The sequence below is a fragment of the Hyperoodon ampullatus genome (assembly GCF_949752795.1).
Source record: "Hyperoodon ampullatus genome assembly, chromosome: 16".
NCBI lineage: Eukaryota > Metazoa > Chordata > Mammalia > Artiodactyla > Ziphiidae > Hyperoodon > Hyperoodon ampullatus.
In genome coordinates, this window is record NC_136929.1 from 40,989,670 (window position 1) to 41,013,337 (window position 23,668).

General features: G+C 37.4%; 1 pseudogene across 1 annotated transcript; it reads left to right on the top strand.

The window, feature by feature from the left end:
• The first annotated feature begins 19,689 nt into the window (after positions 1-19,689).
• Positions 19,690-23,345, top strand: LOC307064902 (WD repeat domain phosphoinositide-interacting protein 3-like; annotated as a pseudogene). Its single transcript has 2 exons — positions 19,690-19,716; positions 22,366-23,345. The product of its transcript is annotated as a WD repeat domain phosphoinositide-interacting protein 3-like (transcript).
• The last annotated feature ends 323 nt before the right edge of the window (positions 23,346-23,668 follow it).

The window sequence follows — 23,668 nt, forward strand, 5'->3', positions numbered from 1 at the left end:
TATGTGCACTTTCAGTTCCACACTCTGAAAATGTAAGAGATTTTTTTCTGTCTTTTGCTTAGTGTTGTCTATCTCTTCTGCTAGAATGAAGAATCTTTTCTGTCAACAGAAATTTCTGTGCTGTTATTGTATTATTATTATTATTATCCTACTGCCCATCAGAATGCCTGGAGTACCAAAGAAATGAAGTAAATATTTGTCAATGAACTTGTACCAGAAGTTTCTACAGATATTTTGGTGTGTGGGGAGGAAAGTTTTTATTTTATACATACTTATTATATCTTAATGCTCATATTATTGGAGGAATTTGGGGTTTTTTCAAGAAAATAATCTAAAGAATATTAGCAACAGTGTTGTGCCAGATAGCATGCATACTTTTGACCAACTTCTCCATTGATGTGAGCCCACCTCAAGTACCTTGCCATGTCATTCCTCAAAGAGAATTTCTACTTTATGAAATTCTTTAAACGTTATGCAAATTGAGAGCATGACTCATTATCCCTTGTAATGTATATCTATTCTATTTTACTCTCCATCAGATGTGTATTCACTTCCTTGGTCTATTAAGAACCCTATAGTATCTCCTTAGAGAGACATTTCTTCCCCCTTTCTGAATTCATGTAATTTATGCAGGTAGGAATGTACCAGCAGTACACAGGAGCAAGCAGAAATCTTAGACAAGGTATCCTATTGCTCCTGCCACATTGAATCATTCAGAGATTGCTTTTGACTCAAGCCTGTCTAGGGAGACCCAAACCAATGACTCTTATCAGAATAACACATTAGGAAACCAATAGCTTATCTTAGGACACAGAGACACAAGGGGGCATTACATATTTGAGAGGATGTAAGCTTCAAAATGAATCTTTCTGATAAAAAGAAAGAGACTAACAATGAGATCCACACAGACTAAGGCAAAACCAAGACAAACTATGCCCTGATGATAAAATTTGAGTACATGGACCAGCTCACCTCAAGTCAGAGTTGTCCTTCTATTACATGAGCCAGTTTGAGATGAGTTTTTGTCACTTCCAACTGAAAGTGCAAGAATGTAATATACTATTCTAAATCTTCTGAAATCCTTGGTATAAATGCACTGAATTATGACTTAGGGATTAAATGTTTTATACTCTATATCTATGATTATTTCTAACTTTTTATAAAAGGTATTCAAAACAATTCCAAATATTGCTTCATCAGTTTTTTTTTTCTCTCTCTGTTTTTTTTAATATTGGTTGAAGGGCAGCATGATATGAAATTATATTTTTGCATAGCTCTATTAAGAGTTTCACAGTGATATCAATTTAAAATTATATTAGGTATATTGAAATTTGTTTATTAAATATATCCATAGGGCTTCCCTGATGATGCACTGGTTTAGAGTCTGCCTGGCAATGCAGGGGACATGGGTTCATGCCCTGCTCCGAGAAGATCCCACATGCTGTGGAGCGGCTGGGTCCATGAGCCATGGCCACTGAGCCTGCACGTCCAGAGCCTGTGCTCCACAACAGGAGAGGCTACAACAGTGAGAGGCCTGCATACCACAAAGAAAATAAAAACAAAAACAAAAACAAATATATCCATAAAATTGTGATAAGTTGAGATTCATGTCATATACAAATGGCCTATATAAGAGACATTTAATCCATTCATTAATTAACACATATTCAACACACAAAACAACACATTAACATCAATACAACAAACCTCTTTTTTTTTACTTTTATTTTTTTACTTTTTTTTATAGAGCAGGTTCTTAATAGTTATCTATTTTATGCACATTAGTGCATATATATATATATATATATATATATATATATATATATATCAACTTCAATCTCCCAATTCATCCCACCACCCACTTCCCTGTTTTCCTCTCTTGGTGTCCATATGTTTGTTCTCTACATCTGTGTCTCTATTTCTGCCTTGCAAACTGATTCATCTGTACCATCTTCTAGATTCCACATATATGTGTTAATATACGATATTTGTTTATCTCTTTATGACTTACTTCACTCTGTATGACAGTCTCTAGATACATCCACATCTCTACAAATGACCCAATTTTGTTCCTTTTTATGGCTGACTAATATTCCATTGTATATATGTACCTCATCTTCTTCATCCATTCGTCTGTCAATAGGCATTTAGGTTGCTTCCATGACCTGGCTATTGTAAATAGTACTGCAATGAACATTGGGGTACATGTGTCTTTTTGAATTATGGTTTTCTCTGGATAGATGCCCCGTAGTGGATTGCTGGGTCATATGGTAATTCTATTTTTAGTTTTTTAAGGAACCCCTATACTGTTCTCCATAGTGGCTGTATCAATTTACATTCCCCCCAACAGTGTTAGTGCATTGCCTTTTCTCCACACCCTTTCCAGCATTTGTTGTTTGTAGATTTTCTGATGATGCCCATTTTAACTGGTGTAAGGTGACACCTCACTGTAGTTTTGATTTGCATTTCTCTAACAATTAGTGATGTTGAGCATCTTTTCATGTGTTTGTTGGCCATCTGTATGTCTTCTTTGGAGAAATGTCTATTTAGGTCTTCTACCCATTTTTGGATTGGGTTGTTTGTTATTTTTTTTTTATATTGAGCTGCATGTGCTGTTTATGTATTTTGGAGATTAATCCTTTGTCTGTTGACTTGTTTGCCAATATTTTCTCCCATTCTGAGGGTGGTCTTTTCATCTTTTTATGTTTTTTCTTTTCTGTGTAAAAGTTTTAAGTTTAATTAGGTCCCATTTGATTATTTTTCTTTTTATTTTCATTACTCTAGGAGGTGGGTCAAAAAGATCTTTCTGTGGTTTACGTCCAAGATTGTTTTTCCTATATTCTCCTCTAAGAGTTTTATAGTGTCTAGACTTACATTTAGGTATTTAATCCACTTTTAGTTTATTTTTGTGTATGGCATTAGGGAGTGCTCTAATTTCATTCTTTTACATGTAGCTGTTCAGTTTTCCCAGCACCACTTATTGAAGAGACTGTCTTTTCTCCATTGTATATCCTTGCCTCCTTTTTCATAGGTTAGTTGACCATAGGTCTGTGGGTTTACCTCTGAGCTTTCTATCCTGTTCCATTGATGTATATTCCTGTTTTTGTGCCAGTACCATATTTTCTTGATTACTGTACCTTTCTAGTGCAGTCTGAAATCAGGGAGTCTGATTGCTCCAGCTGTTTTTTCCCCTCCAGGTTGCTTTGGGTACACAGGGTCTTTTGTGTCCCCATACAAATTTTAAGATTTTTTGTTCTAGTTTTGTAAGAAATGCCATTGGTGATTTGATAGGGATTGCATTGAATCAGTAGATTGCTTTGGGTAGTTTAGGCATTTTCAGAATATTGATTCTTCCAATCCAAGAACATGGTATATACCTCCATCTGTTTGTGTCATCCTTGATTCCTTTCATCAGTGTCTTATAGTTTTCTGAGTACAGGTCTTTTACCTCCTTAGATAGGTTTATTCATAGGTATTTTATGCTCTTTGTTTCAATGGGGAATGGGATTGTTTCCTGATTACTCTTTCTGAATTTTTGTTGTTAGTGTATAGGAATGCAAAATATTTCTGTGCATTAATTTGAATCCTGCAACTTTACCAAATTAATTGATTAGCTCTAGTAGTTTTCTGGAGGGATCTTTAGGATTATCCGTGTATAGTGTCACATCATCTGCAAACAGTGACAGTTTTACTTCTTCTTTTCTAATTTGCATTCCTTTTATTTCTTTTTCTTTCTTCTCTGGTTACTGTGGCTAGGACTTCCATAACTATGTTGAATAAGTGGTGAGAGTGGATAACCTTGTCTTGTTTCTGATCTTACAGGAAATGTTTTCAGTTTTTCACCATTGAGAATGATGTTTGCTGTGTGTTTGTCATATATGGCCTTTATTATGTTGAGGTAGTTTCCCTCTATACCCACATTCTGGAGAGTAAAAACTCGTAAATTGGTGTTGAGTTTTGTCAAAAGCTTTTTCTGTATCTTTTGAGGTGATCATATGGTTTTTATTCTTCAATTTGTTAATATGGTGTATCACATTGATTGATTTGCCTATATTGAAGAATCCTTGCATCACTGTGATAAATTCCACTTGGTCCTGATGTATGATACTTTTAATGTGCTGTTGGATTCTGTTTGCTGTTTTTTTTTTTTTGAGGATTTTTGCATCTATATTCATCAGTGATATTGTTCTGTAATTTTCTTTTATTTCATACACTTGTCTGGTTTTGGTATCAGGGTGATGGTGGCCTCATAACATGGGTTCGGGAGTGATCCTCCCTCTAATTATTTGGAAGAGTTTGAGAAGGATAGGTGTTAGCTCTTTTCTAAATGTTTCATAGAATTCACCTGTGAAGCCATCTGGTCCTGGACTTTTGTTTGTTGGAAGATCTTTAATCACAGTTTCAATTTCATTACTTGTGATTGGTCTGTTCATACTTTCTATTTCTTCCTGGTTCAGTTTGGAAGGTTATACCTTTCTAAGAATTTGTCCATTTCTTCCAGGTTGTCCATTTTATTGGCGTATACTTGCTTGTAGTAGTCTCTTATGATGCTTTGTATTTCTGTGGTGTCTATTGTAACTTCTTTTTTTTTTCATTTCTAATTTTATTGATCTGCGTCCTCTCCTCTTGATGAGTTTGGCTAAAGGTTTATCAGTTTTGTTTATCTGCTCAAAGAATCAGCTTTTAGTTTTATTGATGTTTACTATTGTTTTCCTTGTTTGTATTTCATTTATTTCTGCTCTGATCTTTATGATTTCTTTCTTCTACTAACTTTGAGTTTTATTTGTTCTTCTTTCTCTAGTTCCTTTATGTGTAAGGTTAGGTTGTTTATTTGAGTTTTTTTCCTGTTTCTTGAGGTAGGATTGTATAGCCATAAATTTCCCTCCTAGAACTGCTTTTGCTGCATCCCATAGGTTTTGTATTAATGAGATTTCATTGTCTTTTGTTTCTAGGTATTTTTTTTAATTCTCTCTTTGATTTCTTCAGTGACATCTTGGTTACTTTGTAATGTGTTGTTTAGTCTCCATGTGTTTTTTGGTTTTTTTTTTTAGTTTTTTTTCCCCTGTAATTTATGTCTAATCTCATAGCATTATGATCAGAAAAGATGCCTGATATGATTTCAATTTTCTTAAATTTACTGAGGATTCATTTGTGACCCAAGATGTGATCTATCATGGAAAATGTTCCATGTGCACTTGGAAAGAAAATGTAATCTGCTGTTTTCGGATGGAATGTCCTGTAAATATTTAAATCTATCTGGTCTATTGTGTCATTTAAAGCTTGTGTTTCCTTATTAATTTTTTGTGTGGGTCATCTGTCCATTGATGTAAGTGAGGTGTTAAATTGCCCCACTATTATTTTGTTACTGTTGATTTCCTCTTTTATGGATTCTAGCATTTGCCTTATGTATTGAGGTGCTCCTATGTTGGATGCATATATATTTATAATTGTTATGTATTCTTCCTGGATTGATTCCTTTATCATTATGTAGTGTCCTTCCTTGTCTGTCATAAGAGTGTCTCTTTTAAAGTCTAGTTTATCTGATATGAATATTGTTACCCCGGCATTTGCGTGGAATATACTTTTCCATCCCATCACTTTCAGTCTGTATGTGTCCCTAGGACTGAAGTGGGTCTCTTGTAGACAGCATATATATGGGTCTTGTTTTTGTATCCACTTCAGCAAGCCTGTGTCTTTTGGTTGGAATATTTAACCCATTCACATTTAAGGTAATTATTGATATGTATGTTCCTATTAACATTTTCTTAATTGTTTTTGGTTTGTTTTTGTAGGTACTTTTCTTCTCTGTGTTTCCCACTTAAACAAGTTCCTTTAGCATTTGGTGTAGACCTGGTTTGGTGGTGCTTAATTCTCTTATATTTTGCTTGTCTGTAAAGCTTTTGATTTCCCAGTCAAATGTGAATGAGATCCTTGCCTGATAGAGTAATTTTAGGTGTAGGTTCTTTTGTTTTATCACTTTAAATTTATCGTGCCACTCCCTTCTGGCTTGTAGAATTTCTGCTGAGAAATCATTTGTTATCCTTTTGGGGATTCCCTTTTATGTTATTTGTCATTTATCCCTTGTTGCTTTTAATAAGTTTTCTCTGTCTTTAATTTTTGTCAGTTTGATTACTATGTGTCTCAGTGTGATTCTCCTTGGGTTTATCCTGCCTGGGACTCTCTGCACTTCATGGACTTGGGTGGCTATTTCATTTTTCATGTTAGGGAAGTTTTTGACTATAATCTCTTCAAATATTTTCTCAGGTCTTTCTCTCTCTCTTCTCCTTCTGGGACCCCTATAATGTGAATATTGGTGTGTTTAATATTGTCTCAGAGGTCTCTTAGGCTGTCTTCATTTATTTTCATTCTTTTTTCTTTATTCTGTTCCATGGCAGTGATTTCCACCATTCTGTCTTCCAGGTCACTTATCCAATTTTCTGCCTCAGTTATTCTGCTATTGATTTCTTCTAGTATATTTTTCTTTTCACTTATTGTACTGTTCATCTCTGTTTGTTTGTTCTTTAATTCTTCTAGGTCTTTGTTAAATGTTTCTTGCATCTTCTTGACCTTTGTCTCCATTCTTTATCTGCAGTCCTGGATCATCTTCACTATCATTATTTTGAATATGTTTCTGGAAGTTTGCCTATGTCCACTTCATTTAGTTGTTTTTCTGGGGTTTTATCTTGTTCCTTCACCTGATACATAGTCCTCTGCCTTTTAAATTTGTCTGTCATTCTGTGAATGTAGTTTTTGGTCCACAGCCTGCGGGATTGTCATTCTTTTTGCTTCTTTATTTTTTTTCTTTTTTATTTAGCTTGACCAATGAGTAAGCAGAGGTGTCAGTTCTGGATGTAGGCTTTAAGTTCCAACACCTTCTTCACCATGTTCTCCTTTCTGACACAACTACTGGCAATCTTCCAGATAGTGGTTGCTCTGATACCTTGTCTCCCAAGATAAGATGATATGGAATAGAACCAGGGTCAACCAGCTAGTGTTGGAGGGTCTCCTGCAGAGGTGGGGTGATGGCTGTGGCTCACCATTGGGACAAGGGCACTGGTCGCAGCAGTTCTGGGAACTATTCATTGGTTTGAGCCTTCCTGGAGGCTGCCATTAGCCCCACCATACCAATACAACACAACTTCTATGTGTCAAGTTATTTTCTGGGAGGTTGGAATACATTCTCAAATAAAACTGACAAGTGTTCCCTGACTTGTTTAGATCACGTTGAAATCAGAGTTTTAAAGACTTCCTTTGCTCTATAGATCATTCTTGACACCCAGAAGTATCATGTCAATATTTCTAAACTTAGGAATATTTCTTTGTGTGACTTTGTAGATATAGCCCATGTTTATAGTTAAGCAGTTACATTTAAATTGATATTCTGGTATTAGGTTTAGTTTATTATTGTATTAAAGAATATACAGTATGACCACAGAACAACTAAGACTGTGCACCACAACTACTGAGCCTGTGCTCTAGAGACTGTGTGCCACAACAACTGAAGGCAATGTGCCTAGAGCCCATGCTCCACAACAAGAGAAGCCACTTAATGAGAAGCCTGAACACCACAACGAAGACCCAATGCAACCAAAAATTAATTAATTAATTAATTAATTAAAAACAATGAAAATATAGTATGTAATAAAGACAACATGATGTACTAAATCACATTTATGTCCACTGATATGTTGAAAGCAAGAAGTGTCTTATTTATAACATATTTTTAATCCATTTAATTGTTATTTGCTGAACATGTATTATGTGTTAGTTTTGTGTTGGTGGATATAATAGTCATTTATCTAAGATCACATACAGTCTGGTAAGGAAGACAGGTTATAAAAACTAATCATTTCCAGATGTGTAAACTTCTATAAAATTAAATTTCATGTAGCTAAAATAGAAAATAATAAGAAAAAATAAGGTTGGTGTGGATGGCTATATTGGTATAATTTTCAAATAATTACTCAATTTACTTTCTGGCTGTCATATTTGATTCTCAAGAACTACTGTATTTCATATGTTACATAGGCTTTTATCTTTCATCACCTGATAGGATAATCACTATGGTCAAATATAACCTTAAGCAATTGCAAAGATAGAGAATCCTCACATATTTTAATTATATTAACATCTATTTTTACCAACATGCAGAACAATGAAAAATAATTAGATAAAGTTTAAAATAAATGAGGGACCAGAACTGTGTGTGTGTGTGTGTGTGTGTGTGTGTGTGTGTGTGTATATATATATATATGTATATATATATACATTTTTTTCTAAGTAGTTATATTCTGCTAAGCCCTATGGGCTAAACAAACTACACGTGCTATTGCAGTTAACCCTAAGTTTAACACTTTGATTTGGATGCCAATGAATAAACTAACATCCAAAAAGTTTAGGCAAAGGTTGCAAGTTCTTTTAGACAGAAAAGAGGAAGATTCCAAATCATGAATTCTAATCAATGTCCTGTATACTATAGCAAACTATATCTAAAAGTGAATTAAAAAAAAATCCAAGTACATATATATTTAAAAATAATTCATGTCCAATATTTTCCTTTAGTATACCTTTGTCTGTTTTTCTTATTTTTGTTTTAACCAATTGGTTATTTAGTCAATTTTGGATAAAAGAACTGCTACTCGTTTTTATTCATTTGTTTCCCAAAGTGAAAGTGAACTTACTGGTCAAATTTTTAATTCAGCATCTTACAGATTTTTTCAAGAAATATAAAGAAATCACAGTCATGACTGTTGAACTTCGCCAAAAGGAAAAGCATTGTGTGCTTAGAGAAGAAAATTATAAAATTATATGAGGTAAAATATATATAAAATATCTTCCTACACAGGACAGAGACTTACATTATATTTGGGGGATATTTGAGAAAGTGTAGATCTCTGTTAAGCATTTCATGAGCCCCAGCATTCCCAGTTATTAAGACATTTATTTCCTTAATTATAGAAAATTCATAGTAAGTCTTTCCATTCCACTCACATCTAAGCTTACTATTAGAATCTGCTTCACTATTGTTTTCCGGGGTCTTTAAACCCTCATACGATCTGCTCACATCCTACCCCATTCTCCCACTTCTTCTTTTACAACTATTCCTCATTTAAGTCTTCTGAAACATTTCCTCAAGGATCTCTAAAGGCCTGGCAGCTTCTAATATTTGGAGCTGTATACAAATAGCACCTACTTGGGCTACCTTACGTGACTACTTCACCTAGAATAAATGTTCTAGGATTTATTCTGTCACCTCATTAATTTTTTTTCATAACACTACTTACTTTTTTATGTTGTGCTTCCAAAAAAAAATTGTTGGTTTCAAGACAGCAAAGACCTTGTCTATCTTATTTGTTTCAAGATCAATTTCTGGCACATTGAAAGTGCTCAATATATAGTTGTTGACTGATGGCATGAGAGACTTCTATGCCAATCCTTTTTGGGTGCAAATAGACTTGGATAAGGGAAGCATCAAACACAATTTTCCAAATAATTATAATTAATTTGAGGAATGTATACCTATTTTTTCCCAACTTGACATCATGGGTCTATGATATAATACCAATTTGATGTGGAAAAGAAACACTCTACATTCTCCTTTTAAGAGACTTGTCTCAGAAAAGCATGTCAATTACACTATTGAAGTTAGGCACCTACATTCACCCAGAAATTGGAATATAAAGTGGTCACATTCCTTGATGGTCACATTTCAAAATGTTGTCTCCTACGTCCTTAAGAAAGATATTCCTGCATTTTGAAACTGACTTTTAAAAAATTTATGAGACTTCCCTCATGGTCCAGTGGTAAAGAATCCACCTTACAATGCAGGGGACATGGGCTCAATCCTTGGTCAGGTAACTAAGATACCACATGCCGCAGGGCAACTAAGCCAGCATACCACAACTAATGAGCTCATGAACCTCAACCAGAGAGCCTGTATGCCACAAACTACAGAGTCCAAATGCTCTGGAACCCATGCACCACAACTACAGAGCTCACGTGTCCTGGAACCTGTGCACCACAACTAGAGAAGAGAAAACCCACATGCTACAACTAGAGAGAACTCCACATGCCACAATGAAGAGCCCAAGCGGTGCAATGAAACATCCTGCATGCCTCAATGAAGATCCTGTGTGCCACAACTAAGACCCAACACAGCCAAAAATAAATAATAAAATAAAATCTTAAAAAAATAAAACTAAAAAATAAAATTTTACGCCTCAAAGTGGCAGAGAAAGAACTTAAGAATTTTCTAAAGTAAATGCTCTATGAAAAAGGAGGTTAGGGACTTAGAGTACAGAAGGAGACTCTTTAAAGTTTAGTCAAGCTGAGGAAAATGTTAAGGTCATCTTGGTCAATAGACATCAACAACTTATGACAACTTAACTAGAATCCATGAAATTCATATAAGTTTGTATATAAATTTAAAAAAAATTCCAAAAGGATATTTAAATTCTGATTAGTTCTACCTTGTTTTTATCAAGTACATTTTATTTTCTTTCAAACTTGGAGAATTTGAAATGATACATTTTAATACAATATAAATGTTTTATCACTAATATGGATTTGACTGTATTTCACATTGTGAAAAATTTAAATCAAAAAGGAGAAAGGGACCCGGAGGAAGATGGCGGAAGAGTAAGACGCGGAGATCACCTTCCTCCCCACAGATACATCAGAAATTCATCTACACGTGGAACAACTCCTACAGAACACCTACTGAATGCTGACACAAGACCTCAGACCCCCCAAAAGGCAAGAAACTCCCCACATACCTGGGTAGGGCAAAAGAAAAAAAGAATAAACAGAGACAATAGGATAGGGACAGGACCTGCACCAGTGGAGGGAGCCGTGAAGGAGGGAAGGTTTCTACACACTACAAGCCCCTTCGCGGGCGGAGACTGCAGGTGGCGGAGGGGGAAAGCTTCGGAGTAGCGGAGGAGAGCACAGCAACAGCGGTGCGGAGGGCAAAGTGGAGAGATTCTGGCACAGAGGATCGGTGCCCTCAGGCACACACCAGCCCGAGAGGCTTGTCTGCTCGGCCGCCGGGGCGGGCGGGGCTGGGAGCTGAGGCTCGGGCATCGGCTTTCAGTCGGAGCACAGGGAGAGGAATGGGGCTGGCGGCAGGAAGAGAGCCTGAAGGGGTTAGTGCACCACGGCTAGCCCGGAGGGAGTCCGGGGAAAGGGTCTGGAGCTACCGAAGAGGCAAGAGACTTTTTTCCCTTTTGTTTCCTGGTGCGCGAGGAGAGGGCATTAAGAGGGCTGCTTGGGGAAGCGCCGGAGACAGGCGCGAGCCGCGGGTAAGGCGCAGACCTCGGAGAAGGGCGTGGGACGCTGGGGCTGCCGCCGCCGCCGCCGCCGCCGCCGCCGCCGCCGCCGCCGCCACCGCCGCGGGGCCTGTGTGCGAGCGCGGGTCACTGCCCGCCCCGCCTTCCGGGGGGCCTGTGCACCCCGCCACTGCCGGGGTCCCGGGACCCGGGGACGGCTTTCCCGGGAAAGCGCACGGAGCGCCACAGGCTGCTGCAACGTCACGCCGGCCTCTGCCGCTGCAGGCCCGCCCCACACTGCGCGCCCCTCCCTCCCCTCTGCCTGAGTGAGCCAGAGCCCCCGAATCAGTGGCTCCTTTAAACCCGTCCTGTCTGAGCGAAGAACGGATGCCCTCCGGCGACCTATGCACAGAGGCGGGGCCAGTCCAAGGCTGAGACCCGGGAGTTGTGAGAGCAGAGAAGAGACAGGGAAATCTCTCTGTGCAGCCTAGGAGGCAGCGGATTAAAGCTCCATGGTCCATTTGATGTGCCCTGCGTCTGTGGAGTGCATGAATGGACAGCGAATCATCCCAAATTGAGGAAGTGGACATTGAGGACAAGATTTAAGACTTCCCCCCCTTTTTCCTCTTTTTACAACGAATTATCCCAAATTTAGGAGGTGGACTTAGCAAGATTTCAGACTTCTCGCCCTTTTCCTCTTTTTAAAACGAATTATCCCAAATTGAGGAGGTGGACTTGGAGAGCAAGATTTTTGATTTTTCCCCCTGCTCTCTTTTTGTGAATGTGTATGTGTAATCTTCTGTGTAAGATTCTCTCTGTATAGCTTTGCTTCCACCATATGTCCCAGGGTTCTATCGGTCTGTGTTTTTTTTCAATAATTACTTTTTAATTTTAATAACGCTACTATATTTCATACTTTATTTTATTTTACTTTACCTGCTCTTTCTTTTTTTCCTACCTTCCATTCCTCCCTCCCTCCCTCCGCTCCTCCTTTCCTTCTTTCTTTTTCTTTCCTTCCTCCCTCCCTCCCACCCTTCTTCTTTGCACTTTCTTTTTCTTTCCTTCCTCCCTCCCTCCCTCCTGTCTTTCTTTCTTTCTTTCCTTCCTCCCTCCCTCCCTCCCTTCTTCCATTCACTCTTCCTTTTGCTTTCATTCCTCCCTCCCTCCCTCCTTTCTTTCCTTCTTTCTTTCCATCCTTCTTCCCTCCTTTCTTTTTTTCTTCTTTCCTTCCTTGCTTTCTTCCCTTCTTCCTTTCTTTGGCTCTCTCTTTCTTTCTTCTACTAATTCTTTCTTTCTACTTTTTCTCACTGTTATTCTGAGCCGGGTGGATGAACGGCTCTTGGTGCTGCAGCCAGGAGTCAGTGCTGTGCCTCTGAAGTGGGAGAGCCAACTTCAGGACACGGGTCCACAAGAGACCTCCCAGCTCCACATAATATCAAGCAGTGAAAATCTCCCAGAGATCTCCATCTCAACACCAGCACCCAGCTTCAGTCAACGACCAGCAAGCTACAGTGCTGGTCACCCTATGCCAAGCAACTAGCAAGGCAGGAACACAACCCCACCCATTAGCAGAGAGGCTATCTAAAAAAACAATAAGGCCACAGGCACCCCAAAACACACCACCAGACATGGACCAGTCCACCAGAAAGACAAGATCGAGCCTCAATCACCAGAACACAGGCATTAGTCCCCCCCAACAGGAAGCCTACACAACCTACTGAAACAACCTTAGCCACTGGGGACAGACACCAAAAACAACGGGAACTACGAATCTGCAGCCTGCAAAAAGGAGACCCTAAACACAGTAACATAAGCAAAATGAGAAGGCAGAAAAACACACAGCAGGTGAAGGAGCAAGATAAAAACCTACCAGACCTAACAAATGAAGAGGTAATAGGCAGTCTACCTGAAAAAGAATTCAGAATAATGATAGTAAAGTTGAGCCAAGATTCTATTTCCAAGATCCAAAATCAAGGAAATAGAATAGACAATATGCAAGAAACAGTTAACAAGGACCTAGAAGAAATAAGATGAATCAAGCATCGATTAAAAACACAAGAAATGAAATGAAAAATACTCTAGATGGGATCAATAGCAGAATAACTGAGGCAGAAGAACGGATAAGTGAGGTGGAAGATAAAATAGTGGAAATAACTAATGCAGAACAAAATAAAGAAAAAAGAATGAAAAGAACAGAGGACAGTCTCAGAGACCTCTGGGACAACATGAAACGCACCAACATTCGAATTATAGGGGTTCCAGAAGAAGAAGAGAAAAAGAAAGGGACTGAGAAAATATTTGAAGAGATTATAGTTGAAAACTTCCCTAATATGGGAAAGGAAATAGTTAATCAAGTCAAGGAGGCATAGAGAGTCCCATACAGAATAAATCCAAGGAGAAATATGCCAAGACACATATTAATCAAACTGTCAAAAATTAAACACAAAGAAATCGTATTAAAAGCAGCAAGGGAAAAACAACAAATAACACACAAGGGAATCCCCATCAGGTTAACAGCTGATCTATCAGCAGAAACTCTACAAGCCAGAAGGGAGTGGCAGGACATAATTAAAGTGATGAAGGAGAGAAACCTGCAACCAAGATTACTCTACCCAGCAAGGATCTCATTCAGATTTGATGGGGAAATTAAAACCTTTACAGACAAGCAAAAGCTGAGAGAGTTCAGCACCACCAAACCAGCTTTACAACAAATGCTAAAGGAACTTCTGTAGGCAAGAAACACAACAGAAGGAATACACCTACAATAATGAACCCAAAGCAATTAAGAAAATGGGGTTAGGAACATACATATCAATAATTAACTTAAATGTAAATGGACTAAATGATCCCACCAAAAGACACAGAGTGTCTGAATGGATACAAAAACAAGACCCATATATATGCTGTCTACAAGAGACGCACTTCAGACCTAGAGACACATACAGATTGAAAGTAAGGGGATGGAAAAAGATATTGCATGCAAATGGAAATCAAAAGAAAGGTGGAGTAGCAATTCTTATATCAGACAAAATAGACTTTAAAATAAAGACTATTAGAAGAGACAAAGAAGGACACTACATAACGATAAAGGGATCGATCCAAGAAGAAGATATAACAGTTGTAAATATTTATGCACCCAACATAGGAGCACATCAATACATAAGGCAAATACTAACAGCCATAAAAGGGGAAATCGACAGTAACACAATCATAGTAGGGGACTTTAACACCCCACTTTCACCAATGGACACATCATCCAAAATGAAAATAAATAAGGAAACACAAGCTTTAAATGATACATTAAACAAGATGGACTTAGTTGATATGTATAGGAGATTCCATCCAAAAACAACAGAATATACATTTTTCTCAAGGGCTCATGGAACATTCTCCAGGATAGATCATATCTTGGGTCATAAATCAAGCCTCGGTAAATTTAAGAAAATTGAAATTGTATCAAGTATCTTTTCCGACCACAATGCTATGAGACTAGACATCAATTACAGGAAAAGATCTGTAAAAAATACAAACACATGGAGGCTAAACAATACACTACTCAATAACGAAGTGATCACTGAAGAAATCGAAGAGGAAATTAAAAAATACCTAGAAACAAATGACAATGGAGACACGACGACCCAAAACCTATGGGATGCAGCAAAATCAGTTCTAAGGGGGAAGTTTATAGCAATACAATCCCACCTTAAGAAACAGGAAACATTTCAAGTAAACAACCTGACCCTGCACCTAAAGCAATTAGAGAAAGAAGAACAAAAAACCCCCAAAGTTAGCAGAAGGAAAGAAATCATAAAGATCATATCAGAAATAAATGAAAAAGAAATGAAGGAAACAATAGCAAAGATCAACCAAACTAAAAGCTGGTTCTTTGAGAAGATAAACAAAATTGAAAAACCATTAGCCAGACTCATCAAGAAAAGAAGGGAGAGGACTCAAATCAATAGAATTAGAAATGAAAAAGGAGAAGTAACAACTGACACTTCAGAAATACAAAAGATCATGAGAGATTACTACAAGCAACTCTATGCCAATAAAATGGACAACCTGGATAAATGGACAAATTCTTAGAAATGCACAACCTGCCAAGACTGAATCACGAAGATATAGGAAATATGAATAGACCAATCACAAGCACTGAATTTGAAACTGTGATTAAATATCTTCCATCAAACAAAAGCCCAGGACCAGATGGCTTCACAGGCGAATTCTATCAAACATTTAGAGAGGAGCTAACACCCATCCTTCTCAAACTCTTCCAAACAATATCGGAGGAAGGAACACTCCCAAACTCATTCTACGAGGCCACCATCACCTTGATACCAAAACCAGGCAAGGATGTCACAAAGAAAGAAAACTACAGGCCAATATCACTGAAGAACATAGATGCAAACATCCTCAACAAAATAATAGCAAACAGAATCCAACAGCACATTAAATGGATCAAACACCATGATCAAGTGGGGTTTATTCCAGGAATGCAAGGATTCTTCAATATAAGCAATTCAATCAATGTGATACACCATATTAACAAGTTGAAGGAGAAAAACCATATTATCATCTCAATAGATGCAGAGAAAGCTTTCGACAAAATTCAACACCCATTTATTATAAAAACCCTGCAGAAAGTAGGCATAGAGGGAACTTTCCTCAACATAATAAAGGCCATATATGACAAACCCACAGCCAACATCATCCTCAATGGTGAAAAACTGAAACCATTCCCACTAAGATCAGGAACAAGACAAGGCTGCCCACTCTCACCATTCTTGTTCAACATAGTTTTGGAAGTTTTAGCCACAGCAATCAGAGAAGAAAAGGAAATAAAAGGAATCCAAATTGGAAAAGAAGAAGTAAAGCTGTCACTGTTTGCAGATGACATGAAACTATACATAGAGAATCCTAAAGATGCTACCGAAAAACTACTAGATCTAATCAATGAATTTGATAGAGTAGCAGGATACAAAATTAATGCACAGAAATCTCTGGCATTCCTGTACACTAATGATGAAAAATTTGAAAATGAAATCAAGAAAACACTCCTATTTACCATTGCAACAAAAAGAATAAAATATCTAGGAATAAACCTACCTAAGGAGACAAAAGACCTGTATGCAGGAAAGTATAAGATACTGATGAAAGAAATTAAAGATGATACAAATAGATGGAGAGATATACCATGCTCCTGGATTGGAAAAATCAATATTGTGAAAATGACTCTACTACCCAAAGTAATCTACAGATTCAATGCAATCCCTATCAAACTACCACTGGCATTTTTCACAGAACTAGAACAAAAAATTTCAAAATTTGTTTGGAAAAACAAAAGACCCCGAATAGTCAAAGCAATCTTGAGAATGAAAAACGGAGCTGAAGGAATCAGGCTCCCTGACTTCAGACTATACTACAAAGCTACAGTAATCAAGACAGTGTGGTACTGGCATAAAAACAGAAAGATAGATCAGTGGATCAGGATAGAAAGCCCAGAGATAAAACCACGCACATATGGCCAACTTATCTTTGATAAAGGAGGCAGGAATGTACAGTGGAGAAAGGACAGCCTCTTCAATAAGTGGTGCTGGGAAAACTGGACAGGGACATGTAAATGTTTGAGATTAGATCATTCCCTAACACCATACACAAAAATAAGCCCAAAATGGATTAAAGACCTAAATGTAAGGCCAGAAACTATCAAACTCTTAGAGGAAAACATAGGTAGAACACTCTATGACATAAATCACAGCAAGATCCTTTGGGACCCACCTCCTAGAGAAATGGAAATAAAAACAAAGATAAACAAATGGGACCTAATGAAACTTCAAAGCTTTTGCACAGCAAAGGAAGCCATAAACAAGACGAAAAGACAACCCTCAGAATGGGAGAAAATATTTGCAAATGAAGCAACTGACAAAGGATTAATCTCCAAAATTTATAAACAGCTCATGCAGCTCAATAGCAAAAAAACAAACAAGCCAATCCAAAAATGGGCAGAAGACTTAAATAGGCATTTCTTCAAAGAAGATATACAGACTGCCAACAAACACATGAAAGAATGCTCAACATCATTAATCATTAGAGAAATGCAAATCAAAACTACAATGAGATATCATCTCTCACCAGTCAGAATGGCCATCATCAAGAAATCTAGAAACAATAAATGCTGGAGAGGGTGTGGAGAAAAGGGAACACTCTTGCACTGCTGGTGGGAATGTGAATTGGTACAGCCACTATGGAGAACAGTATGGAGGTTCCTTAAAAAACTAAAAATAGAACTACCATATGACCCAGCAATCCCACTACTAGGCATATACCCTGAGAAATCCATAATTCAAAAAGAGACATGTACCAAAATGTTCATTGCAGCTCTATTCACAATAACCCGGAGCTGGAAACAACTTAAGTGTCCATGATCGGATGAATGGATAAAGAAGATGTGGCACATATATACAATGGAATATTACTCAGCCATAAAAGGAAATGAAACTGAGCTATTTGTAATGAGGTGGATAGACCTAGAGTCTGTCATACAGAGTGAAGTAAGTCAGAAAGAGAAAGACAAATACCGTATGCTAACATATATATGGAATTAAAATAAAATGTAATGAAGAACCTAGGGGTAAAACGGGAATAAAGACACAGGCCTACTTGAGAATGGACTTGAGGATATGGGGAGGGGGAAGGGTAAGCTGTGATAAAGCGAAAGAGAGGCATGGACATTTATACACTACCAAACGTAAGGTAGATAGATAGTGGGAAGCAGCCGCAGAGCACAGGGAGATCAGCTCGGTGCTTTGTGACCGCCTGGAAGGGTGGGATGGGGAGGGTGGGAGGGAGGGAGATGCATGAGGGAAGGGATGTGGGAACAGATGTATATGTATGACTGATTCACTTTGTTATAAAGCAGAAACTAATAAAAAAAAGGAGAAAGTATGATGTTTAATGTTGAAATGTATTCTATGGATGATTGAAATTAATAAAAATATTTTGTGTAATGATTTGTGAATAATGATTTTTATTTAAATGTCTAATTTGTTTAGGCACATGATTGCCTATTTATCCTATTATTATGCAAAATTACAAATGAAAAAAATTTGAATTGGTCACATTAAGAAGGTCATTGAAGTAATTAAGACCGGTGAAGAATATTATACTAAACTGAGGAGAGTAAAATTGTAAAAATGTACTTGTTCCCTTATATTCAGATTTGTGTTCCCATTGAAAGCTAATTGTTTAAGACCTCAGAAAATATTTTAAACACACACACACACACATATACACGTTTATATATGTGCAAACTGGGTCATTACTAAGATGACCTAAGGCATTTTAATAAGTAATGAAATAATTTGGGGTTTATCCCTTTTTATGAAGATCAATGGGTTATTATTAAGCAGAATTTAAAACAAAATGAAATTGTGAATGTGTGATAATTATTAGGTTAAAACAGATGCTTAGTGTAAAGCATCATCAAAAATGATTCATTCAAAAATGTTAACATTAATCATCCTAATGTTTCTTTTTAGCTTAACTAATATAATCATATATTTTATTAGTTTATAGGGAAATACCTATAAAGAATGTGCTAAGATAGTGTGTAGAGAGGAAATGGCTGAAGAGTAGGAGATAAGAGAAATGAAGATAATATATGATTACTGATCATTAAATTCACTTCATTTTGCATATTAGGGATTTGAGTAAACACTTCCAGAGTATAAGTGCAAATTACTTAATATCTCATAAAAATGTTGATATGAATTTCTCAGTTACTGCATGCTTTGAATTATATTTCTAGTTCAATTGAGATTGACCCTCAAATACTTACAAACTGATTATAGACAATTTTTCTTCCACTACAAATACAGGTACATGTGAACCCAGAGCAGATTATTGATATTGATGAAGTAGTGTCAGAGAAATCACTTTTTCTTGTATCCCCAAGGTATACTCTCAATAAACCCAACGTTTTTTAGAAGTCTTTTCTATACTTTGAAAATAGTGAAAGTGATTTTGTCTGTTAAACACAACCACACATCTGAGAAAAGAAACCCACCAACCAAATTTTCTTGTTACATAAACTTGAAGCTGAATTTTTAATAACAAAGTTAGTTATCAGTTTGGCTGTCTACCTATATTGGCTAACATGAACATTCTCTAACTCTATCTTCGAGGTGTATCAGGTAGGTAAACGTATCAATTTTTTCTTCTTTTTTCTTTCCTAAAGGAATTTTATGTCTTTCTCTCATATTTTTTCCAGTTTTACACCCAATTCTATCATGTCAATGATATTATTTGTTCAATATATCTTTATTGATTCTGTTATATACAACAGAGTATCACTAAAGAAATAAACATGCATAAAACAAGTTCCTTCTCATTGAAATCTTTCAGACTAGAATGGCAGATAACTATGAGACAGTGTGAGGAATACCTCCAGGTTAGAAGCTTATTTAATTTGGGGGGGAGGGTTAAGAAAAATGTTACAGGGCTTCCCTGGTGGCTCAGTGGTTGAGAGTCCGCCTGCTGATGCAGGGGACACGGGTTCGTGCCCCGGTCCGGGAAGATCCCATATGCCGTGGAGTGGCTAGGTCCGTAAGCCATGGTTGCTGAGCCTGCGCGTCTGGAGCCTGTGCTCCACAATGGGAGAGGCCACAGCAGTGAGAGGCCCATGTACCGCACACACACAAAAAAAAGAATAAAAAAGAAAAATGTTACAGTATACAAATAAAAAAACATGTACAGGCACTTCAAAGGGACCAATGCAAGTGAGGGTACTCTGAGTCTTAAGTTTCATTTAGGTTATGGTAAATCCACTGCTGATACAGAACATTATAATGGTGATATACTCAAAGTGTTATCGGAATACTATTGGTCAGATTACTTTCTCATGTACAATTACCATATCATTAAATATTAGAGAAAGAAGTCTATTACTTCTGCCACCTCTGAAAGTCAATTGAGGGTTCATGGAAGTAAAATTTAGTTAAGATTGTCAAATGAGAAGTAGATCATCAGATAGAATAGGTGGGAAGGAAAACGTTTCAGACATAGAGAGATGTACAAAGGACAAAAAGAGATAAGTGTGCACCTTTTAAAGAATATACAACTATGTACAGCATAGCAGTGTCATAAATCAATAAGAAAAAGTGTATGGGAATTCCCTGGCTGTCCTGTGGTTAGGACTCCGTGCTTTCACTGCGGAGGGCCCAGGTTCGACCCCTGGTTGGGGAGTTAAGATTGCACAAGCCACACAGTAAAAAAAAAAGAAAGAAAAATATATATATATAGGCTGGATATTAGATTGTTGTCAGAGAAGGTCTTGGTTTTGTTTGCCATGCTAAGTACAGCTGCTTTAAATTTTAAACCAGTGAAATGTCTAACAAGGAAGCCATAGCTCCTTTTGGTTTTTTAAACAGGTCTAATTAAAATTATGTGTCACTCATCATAGTTTTTGAGTAAAAGAATATATTTCATGCTAGTACAGATACAAATCATTTATTGTTCATATATTGTTAATAATTATGATAGAATATAGGAAAAATAAAAATTACCATTTAACATTCACGTTTATATATTCAATATAAAACATGTAGAGAATATTATTTGTTAAGTGACTAGATATCATTAAATCATTACAAAAATAGTTACCAGAACCTAGCAGACAAATATGCTTTCACATGCTATATAAAATTAAGCATCAAAACAAAATAAAAATAACTTTAAGGGTCTGATAAAATAGGCTAAAGCAAGGACATTGAAAGTTAATGCTTCCCTTTCTACCTAAACTTCCCTTATTCAATTTCACAGATTTTATAAAATGTAATAATTTTTAAAAACCTACAGAGGGCAAAGATAGACAAGATCTTCTAAATGGCCTAAGTATGATTGTGAATCACCTAGATGACTCCAAATATTATTTAGGATGTTTTTGTTGAAGGTAACCAAAACCCAACACAAAGTGGTTTAAATTATAAGTAGAGTTGTGACAAATCATGGTTTTTACTCTATTTGTGATTCTGATTGTCAGTGATCATTTGTTAATATGTAAATGTAGTGGCTTCAATAGTTGTTGTTCTCACACATGCTTCCTGAAAAAGCCCATCAGTTCCAGCATTTCTAACAAGAATGAGCAAATAATTTTGTGTATGTTCAGTACTTAATCAATGCCTGTCCAGTGGGATACAAAGCACTGGTTCATTTCAATGAACCCTGCCATCTCTCCCCCACCAGGAATGTGGTCAGTCTTCTCCAGTGTGCATAGGATATGTGGGAAATGGGGATTCCTGAACAAAAAGTTGAACTCTGTTAGGACAGTGGCAAAGGGAAATGAATTATTGCAACTGCATAAAATGGAATGTCATTGCTTTATTTCAAGTACTCACAACTTATCTCCTGAAATTTTGTGATGACTCCTAATTGTACATCATTTTAACGTATTTTGTCAACAATCTCCAAACCATATCTATAATGTGATCTTTATAGCATAAATCTGACTTATATTAAGGTTTTAAAAAATACCCTAAAAACGCAGCAAAAATTATAGGTTCCATGAAATGGGCATCTCAAGCTTTTCATATTTCTCATGACTTACACATATGCCTCCTGTTCTCTTACACTACACCTCAGAATTAACATTCCAGAATTACTAACTGTATGCATTTTTATATTTCTGTTCTGTGTATTTGCATGCCTTTGCTATAATGTCTGTGATCATTATTTCACCTAGACCTGAACTTTTAATTCTCCCCCAATAATCACAACTAGCTCAGATGAGTCCTTGTTCTAGAACACTTCCCAAATGCCAAAGGCCAGAGTGCCATTAAACTTCTTACACCTATAGTACTCATGCAACTTAGAACATTATTTTAAAAGTGTTATTTTTGTGTTTTCACATGAGGAGCTTTATGGAAGAACCTGTTCATTGCTGTGAGTGCAGCTCCTGCATAGCTGCATCTAATAAATACTTGCAAAATGAAACCATGGAGCCTCTGTGCTGGCTATAAGGACCCACTGGACAGCAGGCAGCACTGAAGCTCAGCAGACCCCCCTCCACTGACCCCTGAACTTCCTGAGGTCTAACCCACAGGGCTACTTGTTGCTCTATGCCGGCTTCAACCAGTACCATGGACTCTTTGTGTGTGGGATCGAAAATGGATTCCAATTCTATAACGCCAATTCACTGAAAGGAAAAGAACAAGAATTTCTAGAAGGAGGAGTTGGCTATGTTGAAGTATTATTTCGCTCCCAGTATTTAGCTTTAGTTGATGGTGGGGGGAAAAAAAACCCTCCCAACAAGGTGATGATCTGAGATGACCTGGAAAAGAAAACTTATTGTCATAGGATTTTCTACAGAAGCCAAGGCTGAGCTAGAATTGTGGTTGTTTTGTAGTCTGATTAAGGTGTTTACATTTACATACAATTCCCATCAATTGCAGGTCTTTGAAACCTTCTATAACCCTAAAGATCTCCTGTGTTCTGTCCAATAGTAAGAACTTCCCCCTTGGCCTCCCCAGGCACACACACAGGCCACAGGCTTACTCATGGACCTGGCCAGCACCAAGAAGTCGTCACTGGGCATTCCAGCCCATGAGGGTGCCCTGAGCTGCATTGCTCTCAACCACCAGGGAACAAGAATTTCAACCACATATGCAAAGAGGACCCTTCTAAGAATACTTGATATTTCAGGGCATCTAATCCAGGAACTATGAAGAGGATTTCAAGCAGCTAATATTTGCTGCATTAACTTCAATCAAGATGCTTTCCTCATCTGTGAGTCTGATAACTATGGCACATTGCATATTTTACTGCCAAAGTTTTAAAAAAGGAATAAAGAATCTAGTTTGGCATCACTGAATTTCCTTCCGAAATACTTCAGTTTCAAGTGGAGTTTTTTAAAGTATCGGGTTCCCTCAGACTCTTCATGCATTTGTGCCTTTGGAACAGAGCCAAATGCTGTCATTGCGATTTGTGCAGAGACAGCTACTACAAATTCCTGTTTAACCCAAGGAGGAGTGCAAGCAGGACGTCTACGCACAGTTTTTAGAAATGACCTACAACAGGCTGTGACTATTCACCGGGCATAAAATCAATATGCATGGCAGATTGCCACTGAGAGCACTGAATCGGCCTCTCAAACTCCTGGGGCTGGTGCTTGCGCTCTGGGGCCTCTTAAGTAAGGGGTTGGAGGGATTGCCCGGGAACTCTGGTCTCAAAGCCGTATGTGGCTGTCTGTTTTTCCTAAGCCAGGCTTTCCATCTCCAGTATTAAGGAAAGAGTCTTCGTCAGGACACTGTGGACACTCCAGGGGCTCTGAGGATCTCGTGCCTGACTACTGGCTTGTTACCTTTAGATCAGCTGTGACATTCGTTTCAGTGGTACCACCAGATCCC